The 26198-nt window shown below is 40.8% G+C and overlaps 1 long non-coding RNA gene and 1 pseudogene across 2 annotated transcripts in view; both read left to right on the top strand.

Annotated features, from left to right (window-relative positions):
- The window catches only part of LOC140500133 (uncharacterized), a 67627-nt gene that overhangs the window by 26752 nt on the left and 14677 nt on the right, over positions 1–26198 (top strand). Inside the window, exon 2 of one of the 2 annotated variants that reach the window (XR_011965621.1) lies at positions 2689–2788. The exons of the other annotated variant lie outside the window; for it this stretch is intronic. This is a non-coding gene — a long non-coding RNA (uncharacterized lncRNA). The remainder of the gene's footprint in view (positions 1–2688; positions 2789–26198) is intronic. 2 annotated transcript variants of the gene reach the window in all.
- On the top strand, positions 17423–20203 carry LOC140522698 (hydroxyacyl-coenzyme A dehydrogenase, mitochondrial pseudogene; annotated as a pseudogene).

The following is a 26198-nucleotide window of genomic DNA, read 5'->3' as shown; positions in this document are numbered from 1 at the left end:
ATGCTAAATGTTGGGAATACAAACAGAAAATAAGATGGTTCCTTTTCTCAAAGAGCTCACATTCTAATGGAGGACATGACACATAAGGAAAGTTTTAGCTACAAATCAGATGGAAGAGTCCCATAGTCCTTAGAATACCACAAAGCAGATGTTAATGCTTTAATGTTTAACATCATTATTTAACGTCACTACTCCCAGGGTTTCTGGGTTTAGGATTCTTGGCTTTCCCCATCAGGGTCTGAAAGGAGATGGCTGTTGAGGGGGGGATTTGACCTGCCTGGCACATGCTACCTGTCTGTCCCCCAGAATGCTGACTCAGCTAGGCTGGCTTGCCTACCCTGTTTAGTGGTTGGTTGGAAGTTATCAGAGATACAAAGACTTCCCTGGATGATGGCTAGGCTGGAATGAGCACCAGAGATGTGGGAGTTACTGCAGCTCCCAGAGGTTTTGGGCCTACCTGATTGGTGATGGCAATTAGTCAGGAGCTATTGCTGGTAGTGATGAGGAAGGTGAGCCCTTTCCCCTCTCCATGATGGCTGTAGGAATTGGGCTAGAAGATCTGGTTCACTAGAAGTTCACTAGAAGATCTGGTGGTTTGAGGGACACCACTATTCCCAATGCTTTGGGACTGTCTCCATCAGGATCTAAAGGGAGATGGTGGCCAAGGTGGTAGTAGTGGTGGTGGTGATTAGACTTGCGTGGTACATGCTGCCTTCTGTTTCTTCCTCAGGGTGCCTTGCTGATGAATTTAAGAAAGTTGGTTTACCTTAAGCAAAATTACTTAGCCTCTGAAAGATTGAGTTTCCACATATGCAAAATGAGAGATCTGGACTAAGTGACCTCCAAGGCTCTTTCTAGTTCTAAATCTCTTTTCCGATGACCCTATAAAATAATGTATAACCAAATAAGGAATAAAGTAAGGCTTATAAGATTTGAAAAGTGGAGCTTTAATTACTTGACAGCTAAAAATAAATTGACCTAAAGAGGGCCAAACAGAGGAAGATTAGTAATGAAATAAAATGGTCATTGTAATCTAGAAATGATAAAGTATATACTCTTTGTGCCTATTTTTCTTTCCTGCTCTTTCCTATATTATATTTTATTTTTATACATATCTGTATACATGCATATATCATACATACATACATATATACATACATACATGGAGATATACAGAATGTGTTCCAAAAAGACTAATGGTGAAACATTCCTCCCTCCTCTCAGTAAAAAGATGATAGGCTACAGGTGTGGAAGGAAGCACACATTGTCAGATATGGTTAATATGTTGGTTTGTTTTGCTTAATTATACTTCTTTGTTTCAAAAGAGGGTATTACTGGAAGTATTAGAAAATGATAGCAATATTTTTAAATCACCAATAAAACCTTTTTTAAAATCATCTAACTCAAGCCCCTCATTTTATAGGAAAAAAAAATAAACTAAGTACCAGAAAGGAGAATTTATTTTTCCAGGAAAAATTTTCCACCTTAACAGGATGATTTGTACTAACAATGTGCAGCAGAATTTGTCATATTGCTAATTCAGTTTCACTCATGGTCCACTAGGACCACTAGTCTTTTCTTTGTTTCTTTGATCATTGCTTGTGGTATGGTTTGGGTCCCTAAAGGAAAGGCCTGAAATTTATTCCAATCAAGTTTCATCCCTTAAAAAAAAAAAGACTTCTAAAAGTTTTTTAATGTTTTTTAAAAGTTGTTTGACAGTTTTTTAATGTTTCCCAAACAATTGCATTTATTTCCTCTCCCTCACACTCCCCTCAATTGAACAAAAACAAGAGGAAAAGAAAACTCTCATAAAAATGTTAACAGTCAAGCAAAACAAATTCCCACATCAGCTGTGTCCAAAGATGTGTCTCTTGTACTTCATTTTAAGTCCATCACCTATTAAAGACCTTTTAAAAAGTTCACTAGATCAATTTTGGCCCAGGTGTCATTGACTCCCAGCCCCCATCCACTTTGATGACCTTTATGAATTGTATTGGGAGTCCAAAATCATGATGACAGCTCCAATCTTGCTCCTTCCTGAGACACTCGCCAGCACCAAGGCCAGGGGTGAAAGTGGGAGCCAGGAGCAGGGTCAGCACCAGAGTTGAAGGACAATGCAGAGATGTTCAAAACTGAACTGTCCTTTGTGGCTATTGTGAACTCTTGGGACAGCATTTAAAGCAAAGATTCAAAGAGGATGTCCCACTTTATTACAGCAGTTTGGGGGCTTAAAGGCTTTCATTGAATAAGTGAGTGATCTCCTGAGGCTAGAAGGAGCTAGTCTTTATTATGAGTATGTTTTAACTCACAGACGAAAAGGCATAAGGTCTAACTTGAGACACCTGAGGGATGATGGTAGAGCAAGGAAAAAGGGATTCAGGGCAAAGGATACATTTGAGCCTCAGTTACTGAAAAGTTAAGAATGTGGCTGGCCAGTGACTGGGCCTTGGGTAGAATGATCTTAGGACCTCAACTGGAAGATCAAAATGGGCCAATGATACTTTCAGAAACTGCCCTCTACTGTCATAACTGAGTTCAAAAGATGAGATGCCTTTATCACTTCATGCACCAAGGCAGCTCAGTGATGGGGGGGATGGGAGGGGAGCAGGAATTTATCAGAAAGAGCAGGGTCCCTATCAGGCACATGTGATTGATCTCTCCCTAATATCTCTCTAATGGCATCACCAGGGAAAGGCAAAAATGGGTCCCTTCTTCACTATCAACCATGACTTAGAAGTTACCAGAACAGAAGATTCTGTGACAAGAAAGATCCCAGATAAGGAGCAAGGTAAGGAGAAGAGAGGTTGTCTCAAGCAGAGGCAGCCTGTCATACATATGAGCTTAACAGATCTCAGAGATTTTTTCAAACTACTCAAGAGGAAAAAGCAAAATACATACTGCCAGGAGTGATAGAAGTTGGCTGTAGCCTCCTGGCAAATTCAGTTGTTTGCAGAGGGATATAGATCTAGGTAAGCTTCCAGAATCCAAGAAAGATGGAGCTGCATTATTTGGGGTTCCAAGGAGTCACCCTCAGCATAGGCATTTCTGTGTATATCTCTTCCCTTAAGAAGGTAAGCCGGAACCCGGGTGTGTGTGTGTGTGTGTGTGTGTGTGTGTGTGTGTGTGTGTGTGTGTGTGTGTGTGTGTGTGTGTGTGTGTGTGTGTGTGTGTGTGTGTGCTGAGGCATTTTGTATGCTGTAATCTACATGCTATCACTCCATTGGTTGGGGATAGGGCAGAAAGGTGTCATTCTTCCTCTCAAATTGATAAGACTTTCTGAGACAGCCTTGGTTGCTTCTCCTATACAGTAACTGATACTCTGTCCAATCAACAATGGAGCATGTTTGAGAGCCCCAAATATAACATGACCTTAGACAAGGCCTTTCCCCTCTCAAAAGCTCAGTTTTTCCATCTATATAATTATATAGTTAGGCTAAATCAGGGGTCCTTAACCCAGGATCTGTGAATTTGCTTTTTTATAAAAATACTTTGACCACTGCATTTCACTATAACTGGTTTCCTTTTTAATCCTCCGTATTTTATTTTATGCATTTGAAAACATTATTCTGAGTTTCTTCATATGAATGGGTGTGACAATAGTCTGATAATTCTCATTTCACAAGATTGTTGTGAGTTTCAAATGAGCCTTAAAACATTTGACAAACTATATAAAGAGGGGGCAGGATGGCATAGGGGATAGAGGACTGACCTTGGCCTCAGGAAGATGAGAATTTGAATTATGCTCTGTGGCCACAGGAAAAACAATGAACCTCTCAATGCCCTAAGTAACTCCCTAGGACCATAAATTACACAGAGTTGTCAGTCTGCATTAGTAGTGGGAGTTTCCACACTGAGAGTTCCCTAAAGGAATGAAATCATTCAGTCATTAATATTTATTAAGTGTAGGTGGGCAGCTAGATGTCACAGTGAATAAAGCACTGTGCCTGGAGTCAGGAAGATCCGAGTTCACATCAGACTTACAAGTTGTGTGACCCTGGCCAAGTCACTTAACCCAGCCTGCCTCAATTTCCTCATCTGTAAAATGAGCTGGAGAAGGAAATAGTACATCACTGCAGTGTCTTTGCCAAGAAAACCCCAAATGGGTCACCCAGAGTTGGACATGACTGAAAAACAACTAAACTACAGTAATAACGTACCAGGCACTATGTTAAGCACTGGCAACACAGAGACAGGCCAAAGACAGACCCTACCCTTGAAGAACTGATGGTCCGATGGAGAATCATGAGTCCAGACAAATAAACAAATGCCAGTTTTATTAGTAGTATCTTACCTGCTGTGTGCCCAGTACTGTTGTTAGCCATAGGAAGATGTAAGCATTTTAGATATGACAGATCTGACCTTCATAGAACTTTTGATCTAGTAAGTGGTTAAAATCACCAACACAGATAGCTCTAATATGTAGATAATATTACACAATAAATGCATTCGAAATCTGCAGAATTTAGATGATACGAACCCTGCCATCATGGAACTTAACAGTGTAATAGTGGATAAGGTACATACATAGATAACTATAATACACAATGTTACTTGATAAATGCATCAGACAGATGCAAAATAAAATACCTTGTGGGGTCGGCATGGAGGAGCTACATTGCTGACCAGGGAAATTAACTACTTTATAGTTTATAAAGTGCTTTTCTCCCAACACCAGGTCAAGATAGATAACGCCAGTCTTCTTAGGACCATTTTGTAGCTGAGAAAACTGCAGCTCAGAGACACTAAGTGACATGTCAAGGTCACAAAGCTAGCAAACGCCAGAATTGGGACCCAAACCAATGCCTTCTAAAACTAAGGGAAGTCCTCTTTCTTCTGTGTCTTCTTTGTCTTCAAATCCTCAAAACTTAATTCAATTTATCAAGCATTAACTAGGAAGATAATTTGTACAAGACCCTATGCTGGAAGCTGGAGATAAAAAACAAGAATGGTACAGTCTTGCCCCCTGCCCCCCCATTCCAATCTTGTAATCCATTAGGGAGGGTAAAACCAGTGCACAAATATATTTTATACCAAATGGGATGTAATCTAGGCAGAGCAAAGAAAGAGTGCTAAGAAAAATTTGATGAGAATCGCTTTCAGAAGGGAGAGTTCATCCACTGCAGCCAGCACCATTATGAGAAACCAGTTAGTCAATCAACCAGCAGTTATTAAGTACCTACTACGTGCCAGGTATCACATTAAGTGCTGGTGATATAGAGAAAGGCAAAAGACAGTCCCTGTTGTCAAGCAACTTACAGTCTAATGAAGGAGACAATGTATAAACAACTATACACGTATGTACGCATGGATGGATGGATATAGACAAAATCAAATATAGGCAATCTCAGAAGGGAGTAACTAAGATTTAGGGGGAACGGCAAAAGTTTCTTACAGAAGGTGGGGTTTTAGCTTGGAACTGAAGGAAGCCAGGGGACAGATGATGATGGAGAGCATTCCAGGTATGGGGAACAGGCAGTGAAAACATTCAGAATTAGGAGATAAAGTACGTCACATATGAGGAACAGTAAAGGTTCCACAGAGTTAGGAGGATGTGCCATTGGGGAAGCCAAAGGCTACAGTCCCAGGAAGGGAGGGATCATCAACAGTGCTGAAAACTTCTCTCCCCTGCTGAGTAGTCACAGGATCTGAGAGAACTGCATTCTTACCACTTGCTAGTTTTTCGATTCTCTGTTACCTGTGCTAATTTTGGCCTAATAATGAACACCAAGAAAACACAGGTGCTCCATCAGCCACCACCACACCATCCAGACGTGGAACCATGGATTACAACAAATGAAGAAGTTTGGAATGCTGTGGATAAGTTCACTTACCTTGGTAGTGTACTTTCCAGGGCTGTACACATTGACAATGAGGTTGATGCACGCATTGCCAGAGCTAGCTCAGTGTTTGGGAGGCTCTGAAGAAAAGTATGGGACAGAAGAAGTATTAGATTGACTACCAAACTGAAAGTCTACAGAACTGTTGTGCTGACCTTATTGTTGCATGCTTGTGAAACATGGACAGTCTACCAGTGCCATGCCAGGAAACTGAATTGCTTCCATTTGAACTGTCTTAGGAAGATTCTGAGGATCACCTGGCAGGATAAGGTACCAGACACTGAAGTCCTTGCTTGAGCTGAACTGCCAAGTATTCAAACTATGCTTCAGAGAGCGCAACTCCAATGGGCTGGCCATGTTGCTCGAATGTAAAATGTATACTTGCCAAAAAGAGAACTCATATGGAGCAGGCGATCACAGGGTGTTCAGAAGAAGCAATACAAGGACATTCTCAAGGTCTCTCTCAAGAACTTTTGATTTGATTGTGTGACATAGGAGACACTGGCATAGGACCTCTCACCATGGCGTGCCCACATCAGAAGGGGTGCTGTGCTCTATGAGCAAAGCAGAATTGAAATAGCATAAAGGAAATGTAGGATGCACAGATATGGAGTATCCACCCCAACTGTTCACATGGACCATCTGTGCCCAATCTGTGGTAGAGAATTCCAAGCTCGTATTGATCAGATCAGCCACAGTTGGCCACACTGAAACTTGAGTTTATCATCGTGATGTCATTTTGGTCCTCTTCAAGAACGAAGGAGAACAACCATTCTTTCACAAATATTTCTTGAACAACAGCTCATGCTTGGTTCTCCAAGCATGAGATACAAAGATCTCAACCATATCTTTTAAGGCAAAATGCCTTCCACATCCAGACAAAAAACTATGGAATTCAATCGCAGAATGTAGCAGATCATTTTTTTATGTGTGTTATGTTTTGGTTTGGTATATAATTTCTCCCATTCATTTTAATTTTTCTATACAGTATGACTATAGTGAAAATTTATTTAATAGGAATGTATATGTAGAACCTATATAAAATTGTATGGCATCTCAGGGAGAAAGGGGGAGGGAAGAGGGAGGGAGGGGGGAAGGGGGGAAATCTAAGTTATATGGTAGTGATTGTAGAACACTGAAAATAAATAATATTAATTTTAAAAAATCTCAACCATGACAAAAACTCTCCCTCTCTGTCTCTGTCTCTTGTCTATTGCCATCCCTCTCTCTCTCTCTCTCTCTCTCTCTCTCTCTCTCTCTCTCTCTCTCTCTCTCTCTCTCTCTCACACACACACACACACACACACACACACACACACACACACACACACACACACATATACACACACACACACAAATACCCATATTGAGTCAGAGCATTTGTCAGGCTACAAAACACCTTCCTATCCACTGTTCCATTTGATCCTCAGGATGTTCCCTTGAGGGAGAAAGCACAATAATTTTCTCAAGATTATGTATCAAATTAGTAGCAGCTACAGGACTTGAGTTCATGTCTCGTAACTCTCAGATTAAGGTTCTTTCTACTATATATGATTGTCTCTTAATAGGATGGAATCAGTCAGTCAATAAGCATTCATTGGGAGGCAGCTAAGGAGTGAAATGGATAGAGTGGCAGACCAGGTCAGAAAGACCTGAATTCAAATCCAGTCTCCAACACTTACCAGTGGTGTGACTCCAGGCAAGTCAATGAACTTTTCTCTACCTCAATTTTCTCAACTATAAAGTGGGGATCATAATAGCAACTACCTCCTAGAATTTTTGTAGGAAACCAAACAAAATAATGTTTGTAAAGCACTTTTCTCACTGGGCCTCAATTTTTTTCTCTATAAAATGAGGGACTTGGATTAGATGATCTCTAAGATGCCTTCCAGGTCAAAATTCTGTCATAGAAAAGGATTTCAACAGATAAAAATAAGGAAGGAGTGAATGACAACACTGAGGGACAGTGAACATCAGTATGCAGAACTGGGAAAGGGTAATACAGTTTGACTCCAACATACATTGCATGAAAGGATCATAGATGATAGGATCATAGATTTACAGCTGAAAAGGACATCAGAAGCCATCAAATCCAATCTCCTTATTTTACAGATAAGAATACTGAGACTGAGGGAGATTAAGTGACTTGCCCAAGGTCAAAGGCAGGATTTGAACTTACTGGTTTTAAGCTCAGAACTCTGTCCTCTATACCATAGAAGTGCTATAGACTAGGCAGAAGAGTAAGTGGCTAGGTGCACTTCCCAAGGAGATAAGATGAGCAACATAATAGAGAGGGTCCTAAATTGGAGGATAAAGAAGAGAAGGTCAAGGCCAACCTTCTACCCCATTCCATGTAGGAGGAAGGTCTTCTGTGGCAGTGCCACAAGATGGTTGGGCAGTCGGCATGATAGGCTCAAAGGATTAGGACTGGACTTACAGTTGAGGAAACCAAGGTCCACAGAAATTAAAGAAATTGTTGAAGGTTGCAGAAAATAAGCATTGTTGGGATCTGAACCCAGTTCTCTAACACCAAGTATAGCACTGTTTTCAATCTCTCATGTCTGTGGTCCCCTCAGGCTGTAGGTAGAAGCCACTTGACTGGTTTAGTATAAATGCATCTCTTTATAAATGTTCCTACGTGTTGGGCAGGAAACCAGTAGGCTATTTCCACCATACCAGGGAGCTCTAGTTGACACATTCTTGTTAAACTGGGTCCTGGCCCTGGTTGTAGGCTTGGGTGACCTGAATAAGCATATCCTAGCGTTTGCTAGGAGATAGAAGAGAAAATTGCTCATCTCTCCCTCACAGGGTGTGGAGACCCTCCTCTGCTTCCCTGCTGTCTAGGGAAGGGAGATGGCCCTACTTACTGCCGATGACTATTTAGTCAGAACCAAGTGTATGTCTTCAGCAAAAGTCATGGGAGATGCACCTGTGGCTCAGCCTAAAGCATTCTGGGTAGTTGGGGAGGAAAGAGATTCTGGTGTTTTCAGGAGTTCCCAAGGAAGGCTTCATGTAAGAGGCAAGCTTGGAAGGATATGTAGGATTTAGATAAGCACAGAAAAAAGAGAGAGGAATTCACAGTGGGGGGAGTAGTAGGACCATAGGCTGGGGATAGGAATGAGTTCAACAGAGAAGAAACAGCCTAGCCCAGGGCAGTGGAACACTTCACTGAATGAGAAGATTGTGGTTGACCTTAAGTACCAGGAGTACTTGGTACTTGAAGTTGATTTCATGGGTAAAGGGGGAGCCACTACAGGGTTTTGAGCAGAAATATATGATCCATACATAAGAAAAATTAGTCTGGTAGTGTGTACATTATAGATTGGAAAGGAAAAGAAATTGGGAATGAATTAGTTTGGTTAGAAGGCTATTTCAATAGTCCTAACAGAAGATGGTGGTAAGGGCCCAGATTGGGGAAGGAAAAGAAAATTCTTTCTAAGAGATCTTCTCACTGTAAGGCTTACAGAGGTAGCTATAACTCACCCACTGATGTTCTAGAAACATTTTTTACTGGGGGTGTAGTCTCTCCTGGGTAATTGGACCTTCTAACTATGAGGAGAGGTGGTACCTCTGTCATCTCCTTTCTCTAAATAACAAATTTTAACATTTCAACTTTAACTTGCCGTGAATCTCAAGTATCCCAGTTGGGATGGTGACCCCCAAAATAGTCTTTCCCCTCCCTCTACCCCAGCAAAAAAAAAAAAAAAGCAATGATGTAAACAGTTATCATGTTCTGGATGAAGGCTAGCTCTAGAGCAGTCAGTAGAAGAAGCAGTAACAGCATGAAATAGATGGGATTGTCTGTCTGTGGAGGAGGAGGGTGGAGAAGTCTACACATACATAAATGGCCATCTTTGAAAGGAGTGGCCCACTCTTAGCTTGTCAGAGACCTAGGAACATAAGGAGTTAAAGCTGAAAAAGACCCTAATGGAGAACATAAAACGTTAAAGCTGAATGAAACTTTAACAAAGCATATAAAATGTCATCACTGAAAGGGTCTTTAAAATGGACGAATGAATAAAAAGTTATTTATTAATCATTTACTGTATGGAAAGCACTGTGCTAAGTCCCCAGGGTATCGATCAAGACAGTCTCCACTGTTTGGGGGCAACTAGGTGACACAGTGACTAGAGCACTGGCCCTGGAGTCAGAAGGACCTGAGTTCAAATGGGGCCTCAGACGTTGGATGCTTACTAGCTGTGTGACCTTGGACAAGTCACTTAACCTCAATTTTCTTGCCTAATCTCCTCCAAAAAAACAAAAAAGCTTAAATTCTAATGGTGGTAACAACACCTACAGAATCCAGAATGTTAGTGCTACAAGGTACCCATAATCCTCTCATTGTGTAGATGAGGAAAATGAAACCTACTGATGAAGAAAGTGAGGCCCAGAGAGGGAGAGAGATGCTTAGAATTATACCACAAGTTAATCCTGAATCACCAAGGTTCTTTATGTGGGGACTGTGACCTTGTTTTTAATATCATGACAACTAGAGTTCAGTTTCCTTTGTAATCCTTAATATTTTATTTTATATGTTTAAAAAAGCACTATTCTGAGAAGGAGCCCATAGGATTCAGCAGATTGCCAAAGGGCAAGTTCCATGACTCACACAAAAAAGATTAAGAAGCCCTGTAGAAACTCGACATCTTGGTTTCCAGGCTCTTTTCACAGTCTTCTCAGGCTGGACTCTTCTGTACTATGGAGCTCAAGTAGATCCAGAAAGTGATACTGGCAAATAATTTGTTAGCAAATTTCCCAGAAGTGTTGCCTGATACCCACAGGTGACTCAGAGAAGGAAACACCTGTCCACATCCCCTCCACACAAATCCCAACTGGTTAAAGAGCTGGAAAAAAAGAAATCAACTAATTACCAGATGATTAATTACCTCCAGTGAATTAATGGCCTCAACAGGCTCTCAGTTTCTGGTGGTAGTAGAAGTGCAGTCACTGTGATGGGGCCACAGGTCACGGCATCATAAGGGAGGGATGGAACTGAATGATGGAGCTGGCCCTGAGGTACAGTGGGGCAGCAACCAAGTATAAGTGGGGAAACAAGGAAGAGGGAGGGAAGTAGGAGATCCAATTCAAAAAGATTTGGTCGGTCAAAAGGGCTGACTATCAAGAGGTTGGGGAAGGGGAAGTGAGGATTAGGAGAGAATTATTATCAATAATAAGTTAATAATAATAAATAATAAGTGACAATAATTGCACATGGTATAGCATTTTGTGGCTTGCAAAAAGCTCCCTCTGTGTCATCCCGAGGGACGGATGATGCTAATGTTATTCCCATTTTACAGAGGAAGACATTGAATCCCACAGTCACACAGCACTGAGTAAGTAATCAAACACGAACCAAGATGCTCCAATATTCAGTCCCGTGTTCTTTCTAAGACATCACAGATAAAGACCAAGGACCTACTGATAGCTCAACTTGCTGGGGGGTTCGAGGGGGGAAGGGAAAGGAGAGGCTAACACCAAAAGGGCAATGTCAGAACTGGAGTTCAGAAACATCGCCTTCTCTGTTCCCTCCCTTTGAACTCCTTCACGCTGCCAAACACCATTATCTCCTTCACTTTCCAGACAGGGAAGCTGAGGCCCAGGGAGGTTGGGACTTGGCCAAGATCACCAACCTAGTAAGCGTCAAAAGTGGAAGTAGATGCAAGGCCCTCTAACTCCAGAACCAGTGTTCTTTCACCTACAACTGTGCTACCTTCATGATCTTGAACTCTCAAAATTTTCCTCCTAACCATAATTTCCTATCTTTCTATCTCTCCAACTCTCTTACTCCTTCAAAACTTATTCTGTTTATCATCACCTCTGGTGCCTCTGTCCCTCCCTGTTCTCCTAGTCCATCACCTGGGTTCTGGCCTCATTTTTCTGCCTTAATAGTCTTGCCTCTATGGTTATCCATAAATAAAGCACCACCTTTATCCTCCACCCTTGACTCCATTGGTCCCTTGTCTTCTCGTTGTTCATGCCCTGCCAATACCTAACCCTCAATCATTTCTACTAGACATTTTTGTTCCAACTTTTAAATTGGCACAAAAAAAAAAAAACCAACATGGGGGAAAGTATTTAGCTTTGGAGTCGGTGTCTGGGTTCCAACTCCAGTTCAATTAATTATTACCTTTATGACCTGGGGAAGTCACTTACCCTCTGAAGGTAAAACGAGGCTGTTGGACTAAATAATCTTGAATTTCTCTTCTAGCCCTAAATCTTATGGATTTGTCTGGTTGGAAGAAGTCATACCACCAGGCATTTGGTATTCACTACAAATTCACATGATCTAATCTCAATGTTGCTCTTGCTGCAGCTGCATAGCCAGCCTTTTATTTTTCCTTTTATGCTTCTATAAAACATCCTTTATGCTTTATGACTCTCTATGATGCTCCCTTCAACAGCTCTTTCTCTCTCCTTATACTCCCAACATCACCACACCATACCCTTTCCCAACAGGACTGAGACTTTGCCTCCTGTTTTGCTGAGAAAACCAGGGACAATTGTCATGTTCTTACCTCCCTCCTTTCCAGGGATTGACACCTACGCACCCCTTTACATCTTCACCTCTCACCTCCTCATTGACTCCAGTCTCTGAAGAAGGGGTGTCATATCTTACCAAGACTAACACCTTTATTTATGTCCATGATTCTGTTCTCATCTCTTCTAGGACCTTTTTCTTTGATTATCTAGCTATAATCTCCCCTATCTGTCTAATCTTTGTATCTCATTTTCTCATCTCCAGAATGAAAATCGCTGAGTTCCTTCAAATGATAACATGATCTTGAGTTCCTTCAGTGACCTGGCTGCCTTCCACTGGTTCTTTGTGGTTCCACTGGTTCTTCCCTACTGCCTATAAATTTACCCAAATTTCTCCCATCGTTAAAAAGCATTCACTTGACTGCATCAGCTCCTAGAAAAAACCACACATCATGATTGTTTCCATTTCCTCACTTCCCAACTCACTTCTTGATCTCTTGCACTCTATGTTCCAACCCAATCTCTTATCTGAAACTGTTCTCCCTAGGACTAGGACTGATCTCTTCATTGTTAAACCCAAGGACATTTTCTCAGCCTTCATTCTTTTTTACTTTTCCGGATATTTGATACTATTGACCACCCTTCTACTTCCTCAACTTCCATACTCTCTCCTCGTCGTCCTCTTACAATTTCACCATTCCTTGGTCCCTATTGTTTATATTTTCTTTTATCTACCTCTGAACCCCACTCTAGGCATGGCTGTCCTATAGGGCTCTTTTTGAATCTCTTCTCTTTACTTTTTTGAGAGCTGATTATTAAATTTTCACTGTGACCATTTACACCTCACAGATCAGCAAATGCTACAAAGTAGGTCTCGTTTTATTGTTTTATGTACTTCTAGACTTAGAAAAATGATGGCGAAAATGTTAATAATACAAATTAAACCTTCAAATATGTTACGCATATGCCCCACCCCCAAGAGCAGTTGTTAAACATTTTTCAGCACATCTACCACTCTCATCCCCCATAACAATTACTTTTCAAGTACTACACAACACCCCCTGTATCTATACTATCCTTTCGTTGACACAGATACCACTCTACAGAAAACCTCTTGTACTTCTCACCTGGCTTATTGTAAGAACTTCCTGATTGGCTTCCCTTCTTCTAATCCTTCCCTTTGAAAGAATCATGCTATCTCAAGGACTAGAAGGGACCTTAGGAGGTCATCTGGTCCAGTCCATCTCTGGACAAAAATCCTCATTGAAATATCCCCAATGAGAAGGCATTCAGACTTTGCTCTAAAACATTTATGGAGGTGACAAGGCGGTGATAGAAAGGGGCAGGTAAGTGGAGCAATGAATAAAGCACCAGTCCTGGAGTCAGGATGACCTGAGTTCAAATCTGGCCTCAGATACTTGAAAAAAAAAATTACTAGTTGTATGACCTTGGGCAAGTCATTTAACCTCAATAGCCTTGCCTTCCCCAATCCAAAAAAAATTGAAAAACAAAAGGTGATGGAAAGGGGAGAACCCACTGCCTTCTGAGGCAACCCATGTAATTTCTGGATTGCCTTTGATGTCAGGAAGTTTTACATCAAGCCTAAATATGGTGTTTGGCAACCTCCACTGATATTTGTGAGGTCTGCCTCCTGAAACCAAGAAGAACAAGTATAATTTCCCTTCTGTATTATGTCTCTACATACTTGAAAAAGTTATCGTATCATCCCTATCATCTCCAGATTCTTTCAAATGATGGCAAGATCTTGAGGTCCTTCAGTGATCTAGAGACCCCCTAGTTTTTCCTGATATCCTTTAGGAAGGATATTAGTATCCTTCCTAAATTATGGAGCTCAACATTCCAGATGTTACTCTGCTCTCTTACGAGGGCAGAGTACAACAGTAACATTGGGACCTCATATCTAGAAGTAGGTCTCTCATAATGGCCCCTAAGATTACGTTAGCTTTCTAAACTGACGTATTACACTGCTGACCACTAGGGTCTGGTCAGACTAAACCAGAACAGTTCAAAGAAAGTCCTTGCTTTCCCTCATCCCAGATCTCACCATGAAATGGATAGCTCTCTAGGCTAAATGCTGATCATATGCACACACCATTCCTGTCCCTAAGGGAGATAACCCCTGCTCCAAATCCTGCTGTGCTTCAATCCTTAAGACCACTACCCCTTTCCTAGTGATCATTGGGCAAAGATTTGATCACTCAAATAACTTGGATGAGTAGGGAGCCAATCACAGCAATCCTTCTAGTAACTGGGAACTGTTGGTGGAACACAGACTTAGCCTCTTCCCTGTCAATGCTCCCTAAGTCTACCAGGCCTTATCATCTGCCCTGCCACGAAAATCCTCTAGGCCATATAACCTCTGATTGTTCCCTAAGGACTCGTGGGTTTCATCATATCCTAAAGCTAAACCTCCCCCTGATTAGGAAGTAGCACTGCCTTGCTTTTCTGTCTGCATCCCTAGGCTTGGCATATATTGCTTGCTTAATTGAAGTCTTTCATGATGATTGGGTTAGCTAGGGAGTGCAGTGGATAGAGCCTAGAGGTAGGAAAATCTGAGTTCAAATCCAGCCTCAAACACTTACTAGTGGTGTGACCCTGGGCAAGTCACTCAACCTCTCTTTGCCTCAGTTCCTCATCTGTAAAATGAGCTGGAGAAGGAAATGGCAAACCACTCCTTTGGCACTTCTTTGCCAAGAAAATCCCTGGACAACATTCATGGGGTCACACGGAGTTAGGCATGACTGAACAACATGACTGTTCCAACCTTGTGATCTATTACCCAAACTCCTCATCTATTTCCTCTTCCTGTCCTGATAGGCTATAGTATACTCAAATGACAATATCATTTCTACATTACCACTGTTCATCTTCATCCAAATGCTTCCTAATAAGCCTTCCCTCCTCTACCTCTTGGATTTCCTTGGATGAGTCTATCTTCCTCATATGCAATGCTGTTCCCCCCCACCCCTTTTCAGTTATTGTGTTCCTTATGAATACAATATACTCTTCCAAAAATATATTCCAGACATAGGTTATTTCTCACCAAGTCTTAGTGATGCCTATTAGGCTGAGCTCCTCTCCTTGGTATTAGGATCTCAAGTTCCTGCTTAGTTCCCAGACTTTGTGTGTTTGTGCATAGATATCCAAGAGCATGGGTTTCATTGATGATTTCCTCCTTGGATTTTATGTTCTGTGGAAGTCTGGGCTTCTTGATTGCTATGGCATCCAAGTCGGTATGTGTGCTTGGGTAGTTTTCTTCCTCCCCTTCTCTTTCCTTTTTAATTTAAATCTTCTTTGATTAGATTTGTAAGCATCTATGTAAAAACATTATTAGTATAACTTATAAGGTGCTGCATACCTTACTAAAAGCCTATCATAAATTTACCATTTTGTCTATACAAAGCCATGGTCCATACAAAGCCTAGTCTCATACATTGGCTGATTTTAACCAACTGATGACTTCTCAAATCTTCTGGAATATTGCAATAGTCTTAGTTAAGTTCCCTTCCTCGAGTCTCTCCCCTACTCTAGTCCATCCTCCACTCGGCTGCCAAAGTGATCTTTCTTAAGTTCAGGTCTCACCATGTCAAACCCCTATTCAATAACCTTCAGTGGCTCCCTATTACTTTGAGGATCAAATATGAAATCCTCTATTTGGCTTTTAAAGTTCTTCCTAACCTTATGATTCCTCACACAAGACATGCCATTTCCCCCTCTGTGACTTTTCACAGGCTCTCTCTAATACATGGAATGCTCTCCCTTCTCATCTTGACCTCTTGGCTGCCATAGGTTCCATCAAGTCTCAGCTCAAATCCCACTTTCTTTGAGAGACCCTCCCTGGTCCATGCTTGTGCCTTCCTTTCAAGAATATCTGCCATTTACCTTGCAAACGAGGTGTATATGCATATTTGGGTTTTTTTTCCCATTAAATCACACGTGAGAATGTGAGCTTTTTCAGGGAAGGAACTGTTTTTGCCTTTTTTCCTATCTCAGCACTTAGAAAAGTATCTGGCCCATAGTAAGCATTTGATACCCACTTGGTGACTTGACTCTTCTGAAACCCTTGCCTTCAATTAACATTAGTAACAGAAAAACTCCACCTGTGCCCCTTGGGTCTTCAGCTTCTTGCCCAAGCCTCCATAATCCTTGGCAATGCTTTCTAGATTCCTCCTGATAGTATCAGTGCACCAGCATGAATCACCAAGAGTGGGCGGCAGTCATCAGGCCTGACAAGTCTCTCCATGACATTGGAAACCCTGACCCAGGAACAGAGCAGCCTTCTCCATTGTTATTGTCAATAAACCACTGCCTCAGTGTCCCTCAGCCTGGAGTCACCAACCACCACCCTTGTCTTTTCTGACCTTTACTAGATGGTCTCACATTTTTAACCAACCCTGTGGGTCAGAAGCACTTTCCTTTGGGAACAAGCAGCTGCTTCTGCCCCCAGAGATTCCTTCTCTTTTGTCTTCAGTAAGAACTTCTTATCTATATTACCTCTAAACATTCATGCTCCAGTAGAGTAAAATGCACCCATTATGGATGCCATTGTTTTGCTTACCTAAATCAATAAGGATGAGGGTTACAAAGAAAAATTTTGACTCTACAGATACATAGTTTGAAAATTATTCTCAAGAGAAGAACTGAAGGATTTTTTTGGGAGTCAATTGGAGTTAAGTGACTTGCCCAGGATCACACAGCTAGTAAGTTTCAGAGGCTAGATTTGAATTCAGATGCTCTATCCACTGCACCTCCTGGCTGTCCAGAACTGAAGGATTAATGTTCTCTTTTTTGACTGACCAAAAAGAGACTCTTCTTTCTCCTCTGTGGAGATTTTCTAACCCTCCAGCTTCTTGACAAAGGTTAAAATTCCCCTCAGCAAATTCAGATCCATTTTCTTTATTGTTGCATTTAAAATTATTCCATCCTTTAAAAATGAAAGGTTTTGTCTTCACTGATAACTTATGACCCCTTAGTCTTCTAGCAAGGAGACCAGCATGAACTTTGAGTGGAGCTACTCAGTAGCAGCAGTTATGTGGTGCCATAAAGACTTATATTCCTGAGTTCAAATTTGGCCTCAGCCTTCGTCACCCAGCAATTCATGCACTTCATGACCTCCTATTCCTCTGTCACTGGACCTGCAGCCTCAGCCAAGAAGATCTTCATTAAGCACGTGATTGTCATTGGAGATGGGCTCATGGGTGCGGGGTTCACACAGGTTGCTGCATCACCTGGACATACAGTTGTGTTAGTGGACCAGTCAGATGAGATCCTGACCAAGTCCCAAAAAGAAATTGAAGAAAACCTCCGAAGAGTGGCCAAAAAGAAATTTGCAGGGAACCCTCAGGCTGGTGATGAATTTATTAAGAAGACCATGAGCAACATATATTTGAGCACAAATGTGGCTTCTGTGGTCCATAGCACTGACTTGGTGATAGAAGTCATCATGGAGACCTGAAAGTAAAAAATGAGCTTTTCCAGAGGCTGGACAAGATTGCAGCAGAACACACAATCTTTGCCAGCAATATTTCCTCTTTGCAAATCCCAGACTTAGCCAATTCTATCACCAGGCAAGACCGATTTGGGGGGCTCCATTTTTTCAACCCTGTGCCCATGATGAAGCTAGTAGAGGTCATTAAGACACCAATGACCAGTCAGAAAACATTTGAATCTCTTGTAGACTTTAGCAAAGTTTTGGGAAAGAATCCAGTAATTTGCAAGGATAGCCCCGGATTTATTGTAAACTGTCTCCTTGTACTATATCTTATAGAAGCAATCAGGATGCACGAAAGAAGAGATGCATCAAAAGAAGATACTGATGTAGCCATGAAGGTGGGAGTTGGTTACCCCATGGGTCCATGTGAACTCCTGGACAATGTTGGTCTGGATACCACCAAGTTCATCATAGATGGATTCGAAAGACTCATCATTCCAACCCAGCCAGTTGCTAAATAAATTGGTAGAAGAAAAGAAGTTGAGCTGGAAGACAGGAGAAGGATTTTACAAATACAAGTGATCCCCTGGGTCTCTTGAGTGGGAGGAAGTTTGTCAGCAGGTACCAGTTGGCCATCTGAAGAACCCTATGAGAATGCTGTTTGGGCAGAAATTCCCTCACCCAGCCTGCCCTGACTTTTGTGCATTTTGATTGTTATCTCTCTAAAGATTATTTGGCACTTGTTAGGTAATAACAAATTTCTCCATCTGGGAACTAATTGCTTTTTTTTTTCAGTCTGTCTCAATTTTTCCATAAGCTTGATGCCCTTTGTGCCTTGGAACAAATGAATCTGTTCATTTTCTTGTAAAATTAGATGCTTATAAAGAAGGTGACACCTATTCGTGTCTTCTCCTAACTATTTGGGGAATTCATGTTTAAAAAAAAACCAAACAAATCTGGCCTCAGATACTTACTAGCTGTGTGACCCTGGGCAAGTCACTTAATCCTGTTTGCCTCAGTTTCCTCACCTGTAAAATGAGCTGGAGAAGCAAATGGTAAACTACTCCAGTATCTTTGCCAAGAAAATCCCCAATGGAGTCAGCAAGAGTTAGTCACAACTGAACAACACAAAAAGTTCCTGACTCTAGGACCAGAATTCTATTCACTGTGCCACCTACCTGTCCAACAGGAGATAGCATGGCAGTGGAATATTACTGCTAGTCAGGAGCTCCGGGTTCAAATTTTGCCTTTGAGACTACTTGTGTGAATTTGAGTAAGTCACTAAACCTCTCTGGGTCTCAGTTTCCTTATTTGTAAAATGAGAAAATGGACTAACTGGCCTTTGAGTTCCCTTCCATCTCTGAGACTATGATACTATGAACACTCGTGTCCATCTCTCCTGGAGAACTGCTGTGACAACCTGTTTGTGATGAAATTGTCACCTTACCTCCTTAGTATCTTGACAGGAAGATCCAATTCCTTTCCCTTGTCTTACCTTGTCTTCCTTCTTCTTCTCAATTCATTCTTCTTGAGTTCTTCTCTTTCTCATCCTTTGATTTCTCATTAAAATCTCCCAAATTTTTCCTTCTAAATTCTAATCTTTGACCTTCTTAATTTCAAACCCTTTCAAGTCACCTTCTTCACAGCTTCTACTGCTTCTGTTTTATCTTCTTTCCTCTTTCTTTTTCCCATTCAACCAACTCTATCCAATCCATCAGTTGCCAAAATATCATACCAAGTCGAAAGTCTATGACCCCCACATACACTTAAAAATCTGTATTGGTTTCCTTATTGTCTCTAAGATGAAATGCATCTTTCTTAGTCTGACACAGGCTGTCCCCAATCTATCTTTGAAACTTTATTTCACAATACTCAGCATCATGAACACCAACATCTAGGTTTCAACCAAACAAGCCTATTAGACATTCTTGAACTCAACTATGATAGGATCATAGCTGGAACAGAGGCCAAAAATCATCTAGACTAAATCCCATCACATTTTACAAATACAGAAATTGAGTCTCACAAAAGCTAAGAGACCAGCCCAAAGTCACACAGGTAACAAGTGGCAGAGACAGGATTTGAGCTCAGGGCCCTTGACTTTAAATCCAGAACTCTTTCCAATGCATCATGTTGCCTTTCATTCCCCCTCCCACCTTTGTGAATTTGCAAAGGCATGCCCAACTGCATACCTAGAATGGGCTTCCTTCTCATCTCCATCATCCAAAACCATTCTATTTCTTTCAAGTCTCAGTTCAGGTATATGTTTTCCAAATAGCCTCTAATGATCCTTTCAATCAGTGCTTTTATATTTTTTGAATGTTTATATTCATGCATGTATGTGTTACATATGTACATATGTGTGTGTTTTGTATGTTCATGTTTATAGGTATACAAATGTTTACATGTTTATGTGTTCATGTAGGTTTATATAGGTTTATATGTTTTATATAGGTTTATTTATATGTGTATATATCTATGTCTATGTATCTAAACACATATGTTTATATGTGTATGTTTACATGTGTGTATGTATGTTTTTATGTGTATATGTGTTTATGTAATTTTCCTCTCCTATCCCCAATAAAATGTAAGCTCTTGGATGGCTGGGACTATTTTGTTTTTGTTTCCATGTTGCCAGAGCCAAACACAAAGTAAATGCTTAATAAAATATTTGCTAAATCTGTTCTTTACCGAGTCAGGAAGAGGAGTTGGCATACTCCTTGTTCCATATATGAGACATTACTGTGGCAAGGTAGCATGGTTGGAAGAATCTGGAGTATCAGCTACTCACAGTGGACAGGAAATACTGTCATATGGCAATGAAATAGAAGAGGGGATAAAGAAACCCACTCTTCTCCCTTCTCCCCCTTCATCCTGGGCCATTGGTTCCTTAACAACATTCGCTTAGGACAACAATGGCTTCAGATTTTAAATTTCCCTTTTTGCTTTTATTTTTTCTAATGATTACCTTGCGCTGGCTTAGAAAGCTGCCCCTGGTAGCACCAACGGGTTTATGAATTCTAGTGGGGTGCTCAAGGTTCAGCTGCTTCCTCCAAAGCAGGTGCTAGATGAGTTTACTGATTAGCAGGTTAGCTTCTCTTTTATGTAGCAGTGGGCTCTCTATAAATTCTCCATGAATACTGCCAGGAGTCTTCATACACTTTATGACCTCAAGGACCAGTGAGATCCTGAGAAAATGTGGTTACTGTGATGGAGGACCAAATTCTGAGGGATTACACACAGCTTCCCTCTGCTATTGTCACTCAACAACCTCTTCTCTCAGGTTCATTCTACTTGTCTGTATTATCCAGTCCATATCTTTGCTACTCTAATCCATTGGCCTTCAGTTTACTATCTCTCTCAAGGGTTCAGTACCTGGTTCAAGGTCACAGACACCCTGTCCTTCCAGTTTATTAGCCTGTTCAACTCTAATGACCTACACCTTTACTCTACTTCAGACACCTACATGAATGGTCATATCTTTAATCTTATCATCACCTATAACTGTGCCACTCTCTGATTATAATCTCTTGTCCATCCATTTTTCCCTATATCTCACTCCTTCTAAATCTATTTAGCATCCTCAAAGAAATTTCCACTCTCTCTAGCTCTAGCTCTCTTTGTTCCATAATTCCTATCTTGGACTCACTTTCCTCCCTTCCCCTTCCTTTTCCCCTAACTATAGTCTTAACCCTATAGCTGTCCTTTACTCTGAACTCCTTTGTCCTCTGCCCTTTCACCTTCACACTCTGTCTCTTCTCAGCCTTGGATCACCATTTTCTTTTCTCTGTTCCCATTGAACATGAACAGAGGAAATAACTCCACTGGGTCTACTAAATATTCATGCTAATATCAGCAAGGCTCTTACTGCTGCATGGCAATCCTTTTATTCTTCCTTGATTAACTATCTATTTCACTCCCCTCAGCTACTTTTTCAGATCGTCTCTTCTCTCCCCAAGCTCCTGATGTTATCCCTACTCATCTCTCTCAGTAAATGTCCTCACTTCCCATATTAATAAGGAAAATGAGCCAATACATCATGAGCTCTTTCATCATATCTACTCCAAACCTGAAAATCCTTCTCCATCTTCACCCATCCCTTCCTCCTTTATTCGGATCCCTGAGGAAGAGATTGCCCTTCCCCTTGCCAAGGTCAATCCCTTCGATATCAAGGTGGGGAGACAAGAGAAGTCCCAAAAGGTACAAGAAAGGAAGAGGAGGGAAGGGACTAGGGGACTGTGGGATGGAGCTGCATATTCTTGTCTCGGGAGACAATGATTTTGAATAAGAGCAATTAATGATATAGAGGATGCAAATTTGGTAGCCAAAGAACTGGTGGAATACTTGTTGGTTGGGCTTAAACCATGAAGAGTCCTATGATGATGAAGGATGGCATTGGTGCAAGTGTTCCCTCTGCAAACACCAGGGATCAGGGTTACTGTTGTTCATCCTTCATTCTCAGAGAGAATCAATGACATCAAATGCATGTCTGGATCTGCACGTGAATTGAATTTGAGTGAGGCAGACCTACACAAAGTCATCAGCCTAGTTCTCTCCTCCAGAGTTGTCAGAGTCCAGTGGCAAGACAAAGGTCGAGACAACTGGTGGTGACCAAAGATGTAGTGAGTGACCTTGGCCTTTCTAAATTAAGGTCTTTCCGAGGTCTCAGTTTGTCTGAGGCCACACCCATTCAATGACTAAGGGCTAGGTAAGAACTGAGACAAAAGATAGCCCAATTTACCATCACAAAGATATCAGTCTGGGAGGGGAAAGACCTTTGGAGTCGCTGGCCAGAACAGAAAACAATTGCTATTTACACTCATTCTAAGCTATCAGATCCTAAACCACAAGCTACAGAAGCTTGGGCTGGACCTATTACTGACCATTTAAAGAAACCCAGAATAATTTGGGTTTAAAGGTACGGTCAAATAACTCCATTTAAAACAAAATGGGCTTTTTAAAAGCCTTTTTTCAGAGCTATATTTCAAGAATCAAAATGAAAACTGCACAGGGCAAAAGTAAATTGTCCCAGCTTTTTAAAGAAAAATGGAGAAGGAAGAGAAGGAGGAGGAGGAAGAGGAAGAAGAGAAAAAGGAAGAGGAGGAGGAGGAAAAATAATAGCAGCATTTCCCAACTTGTGTTCAAATTAGCAGGCCGGGTCCCCAGAGGGCAACCACTGCTACTCTTGGATAATATTTGTAAAGATGGTTAAGAGAGGGATTGAGGAGTAAGATGGTAGAAAGACAGTTCAGGTCAGAGGTCTGGATCCACAGGAACCAAGAGAAATTCACACATGACCCCGGTTCTGTCACTATATCCCAAGATGGCAGGAGATGAAACACACCCAGAACATATCCCACTGGTGAAGCATGCACTTGGCTCTGCGTCAGGCCTGGTGTCTGTAGTCCCAATCCTTTTAGCAGACTCATGTCCTTTATCATTACTGCCTAAGTGATTTGGTGTTTTCTGAGCCCAGGATTTCATATTACTTAAAGCATCCAAGATATCCTTCACCAAGGAAGACAACATAGGGGGAAACCAAAGCATAAGGTTCCCAGAGTTCTACCCTGAAAAATTTTTACCTAGTTCTTAGTTCCTTCTCCTCCTCTTCCTCTTTCTCATTCTCCTCCTCTTCCTTCTCCTTCTCCTTCTTCATCATCATCTTCTTCTTCTTCTTCTTCTTCTTCTTTTTCTTCTTCTTCTTCTTCTTCTCTCTTCTCCCTCCCCACCCTTCTCCTTCCTCCTCCCCCCTTTTCTCTTCCCCTTCCTCTCCCTCCCTATTTCTTGTACAATCAGTTACATGACCAGCCATGTAATGGGCCAGCCTATAACAGCCTATAAGTCTGGCTCTCTTTGCTTTAATCTGTTGCCTGTAGACAATCACTGTATGGGAGAGAAGAAGGTGATGTAGCCTTTAGGACTATTGTTCTCAGCTTCTTACCATCACCATTGCTCGGCTACCCTGGCTGTTTTAATGTGAAAAGCGGTTCTCAGCCATCAAATTCCCTGCAAGTTCACAATGACATTCTTTCCTTATAAGGTTTGTCTGAATCAGTGGAATAAGTCTTTATTCAGTCCCATTTTCAACTTTAAAAAGGAGCAGAAAGAAATTCATCGAGACATTTTGAGTGTGTTTCTTTAAAAGCTCCAGTGGGTGTAGTTCAATGGAGAGAGCCTTCAGCTACAAGTCAGGAAGTCTGATTTTTCCATTAAGTCAGATCTTAGGCAAGTCACTTCTCACTCACTAGGCCTTCATTTCTCAACCTGTAAAATTTTAATGTAGGTTAGAATATTCATTGCAGCACTTTTGTGGTAGCCAAAAAAAATACAAAGTGGGTATTCATAAGTTGGGGAGTGACTGAACAAATTATTACATATGAATGTAATGGAATATTACTGTAACATAAGAGTGATAAATAGGAAAAATTCAGAGAAACATAGGGAGACAAGGCATGAACTAATGCAGAATTAAGCAAGCAGAACCAAGAAAACAATTTAAAATTAAACAATAATATGACAACATTTAGATTACAGTATGACTACAATTAGACTACAGTACAATGGGTTTTTTTTTTTAATTTAAAGCAAATGAACTCAGATTAATTATAATGACTAATCTTGTTCTCAGAGAATATTTTCTTCTCCTTGAGAGATGCTGGGGACTACAGATGCAGAATGTTGTAAAGGCTGTTCTTTGTTACAAGACAGTATTCAATGAGGGGAGAAGGAATATTGGGAAATAACTTGTTCTTTAAAAAAAAAAATTCAAAAAAACTTTTCACAAGAAAAAGGAATTTAACTAGATGATCTTCTAAGGTCACTTTTTGCTCTGATAGTCTATATTTTACATTTTAAGGTAGCAATTCTTAAACTTTTTGGTTTTAGAACTCCTTTACACTCTTAAAAATTATTGAAGACTTCTCCCCTACCCAAGAGTTTTTGTTTATGTGAGTTATATCCAGCAAGGTTTACCACATTAAAAATTAAAATATTTTAGTATCATGAAAATAGTTTTGAACTCAAGGACCCCCTAAAAGAGTCTCAGGGATCCATAGGGGTCCCCAAATCACACTCTGAAAACCACTGTTGTAATGTACTTTCCAACTCTAGCAGTCTATTTATTTTAAGGCCCCTTCCAGATCTTATATTCAATCCTCTAAAGTACCTTAATGCTCTGAAATTCAAAGTTCTTCGTTCCTGTTAAAGGAGAGGCTCTGGTCATTCATCTTATTCTCTTCTGCCCTCTGGTGGCAAAATAAGGATATGACAGCATAAAAAGCATTTATTAAGTGCCTACCATATTCCAGGCACTGTGCTAAGCACTGGGTAAAAACATTCCCTTCTCTCAAAGATCTCATAGTTTTAACTGGGGAGACAATATGCAAACCACTCTGTACAAACCAGATATTTATACACATAAATGAGATAATTATGGAAAGAAGGCACTAGCATTAAGTTCCCTTTCACTTCTGGTATTCTAAAATTCAATGAATTGGGGTGTTTTGGTCTCCTTCCCCATCCTCTCCTTTTCAGGCTTTGTCCTTCACTCTATAAGCAAGTGAGGCAGAGTATTTTATACATTGCTGTTTTGCATTGTGTTTTTATAAATTCCTTGAGGAAACCAATTTCTGTTTACTTCTCCATTCTGTTCTTGAAATAATAAAGATTACATCTATTAAAAAAAGAAGAGCCTACTATCAGGCTAAGCACTTTATAAATATTATTTCTTTTGATCCTGGCAACAACTCTGGGAGGTAGGTCATACCTTCCTTACCTTGCATTCACAAAGAACTTTACGGATTACAAAGGTTTCTTTTTCGTCACTTTTTTTTTATCTTTACAATAGCCCTTTGAGACAGATAGACAGGTAGTTCTATCTTCATTTTATAGAAATAGAAACCACTGGCCCAAAGTCACATGGCTAGTGAGCAGCAAGGTCCTCCAGCTCCAAATCCAGGGCTCTCTCCACCATCCTAGAACTGGTTCTCATATAAAAGGTCTTCATCACATTCCATTTGTCCCAACTTTCAGGATTAAAAACAAAGCTTTGTAGTGAAGTAAAGATGAGTTATATCAACCATTCAACAATTTTTCTCTGGAGCACTTGCCTGGTACCCATTTTTGTAAATATTATCCCTTTTAGGAGCAGGTGAAAGAGTAATTCATAGTGATAATGTTTAATATAAAATTTTAGAATAATCTCTTTGTTCTCTCTGAAGCAAACTCAGAGAGTGCCTCTTCCTATGTCAGCAAAAGCCAGCCAAGGCCGACTCTACACTCCTTGAGGAGACCTTTAACCTAAGACACTATATCTTGAATAATGAGGCTTTCCTTTGTATCTTGTTATCTGTAGACATATACTATGTTATGGCATATTAATGGTGAAGAAAAATAGACATCTTAGGTCGTAATTTCTATTGAACTTTGTT

The sequence above is a fragment of the Notamacropus eugenii genome, chromosome 1 (genome assembly GCF_028372415.1).
Source record: "Notamacropus eugenii isolate mMacEug1 chromosome 1, mMacEug1.pri_v2, whole genome shotgun sequence".
NCBI classification, from domain to species: Eukaryota; Metazoa; Chordata; class Mammalia; order Diprotodontia; family Macropodidae; genus Notamacropus; species Notamacropus eugenii.
This window is presented reverse-complemented; position numbering and strand designations above follow the sequence as displayed.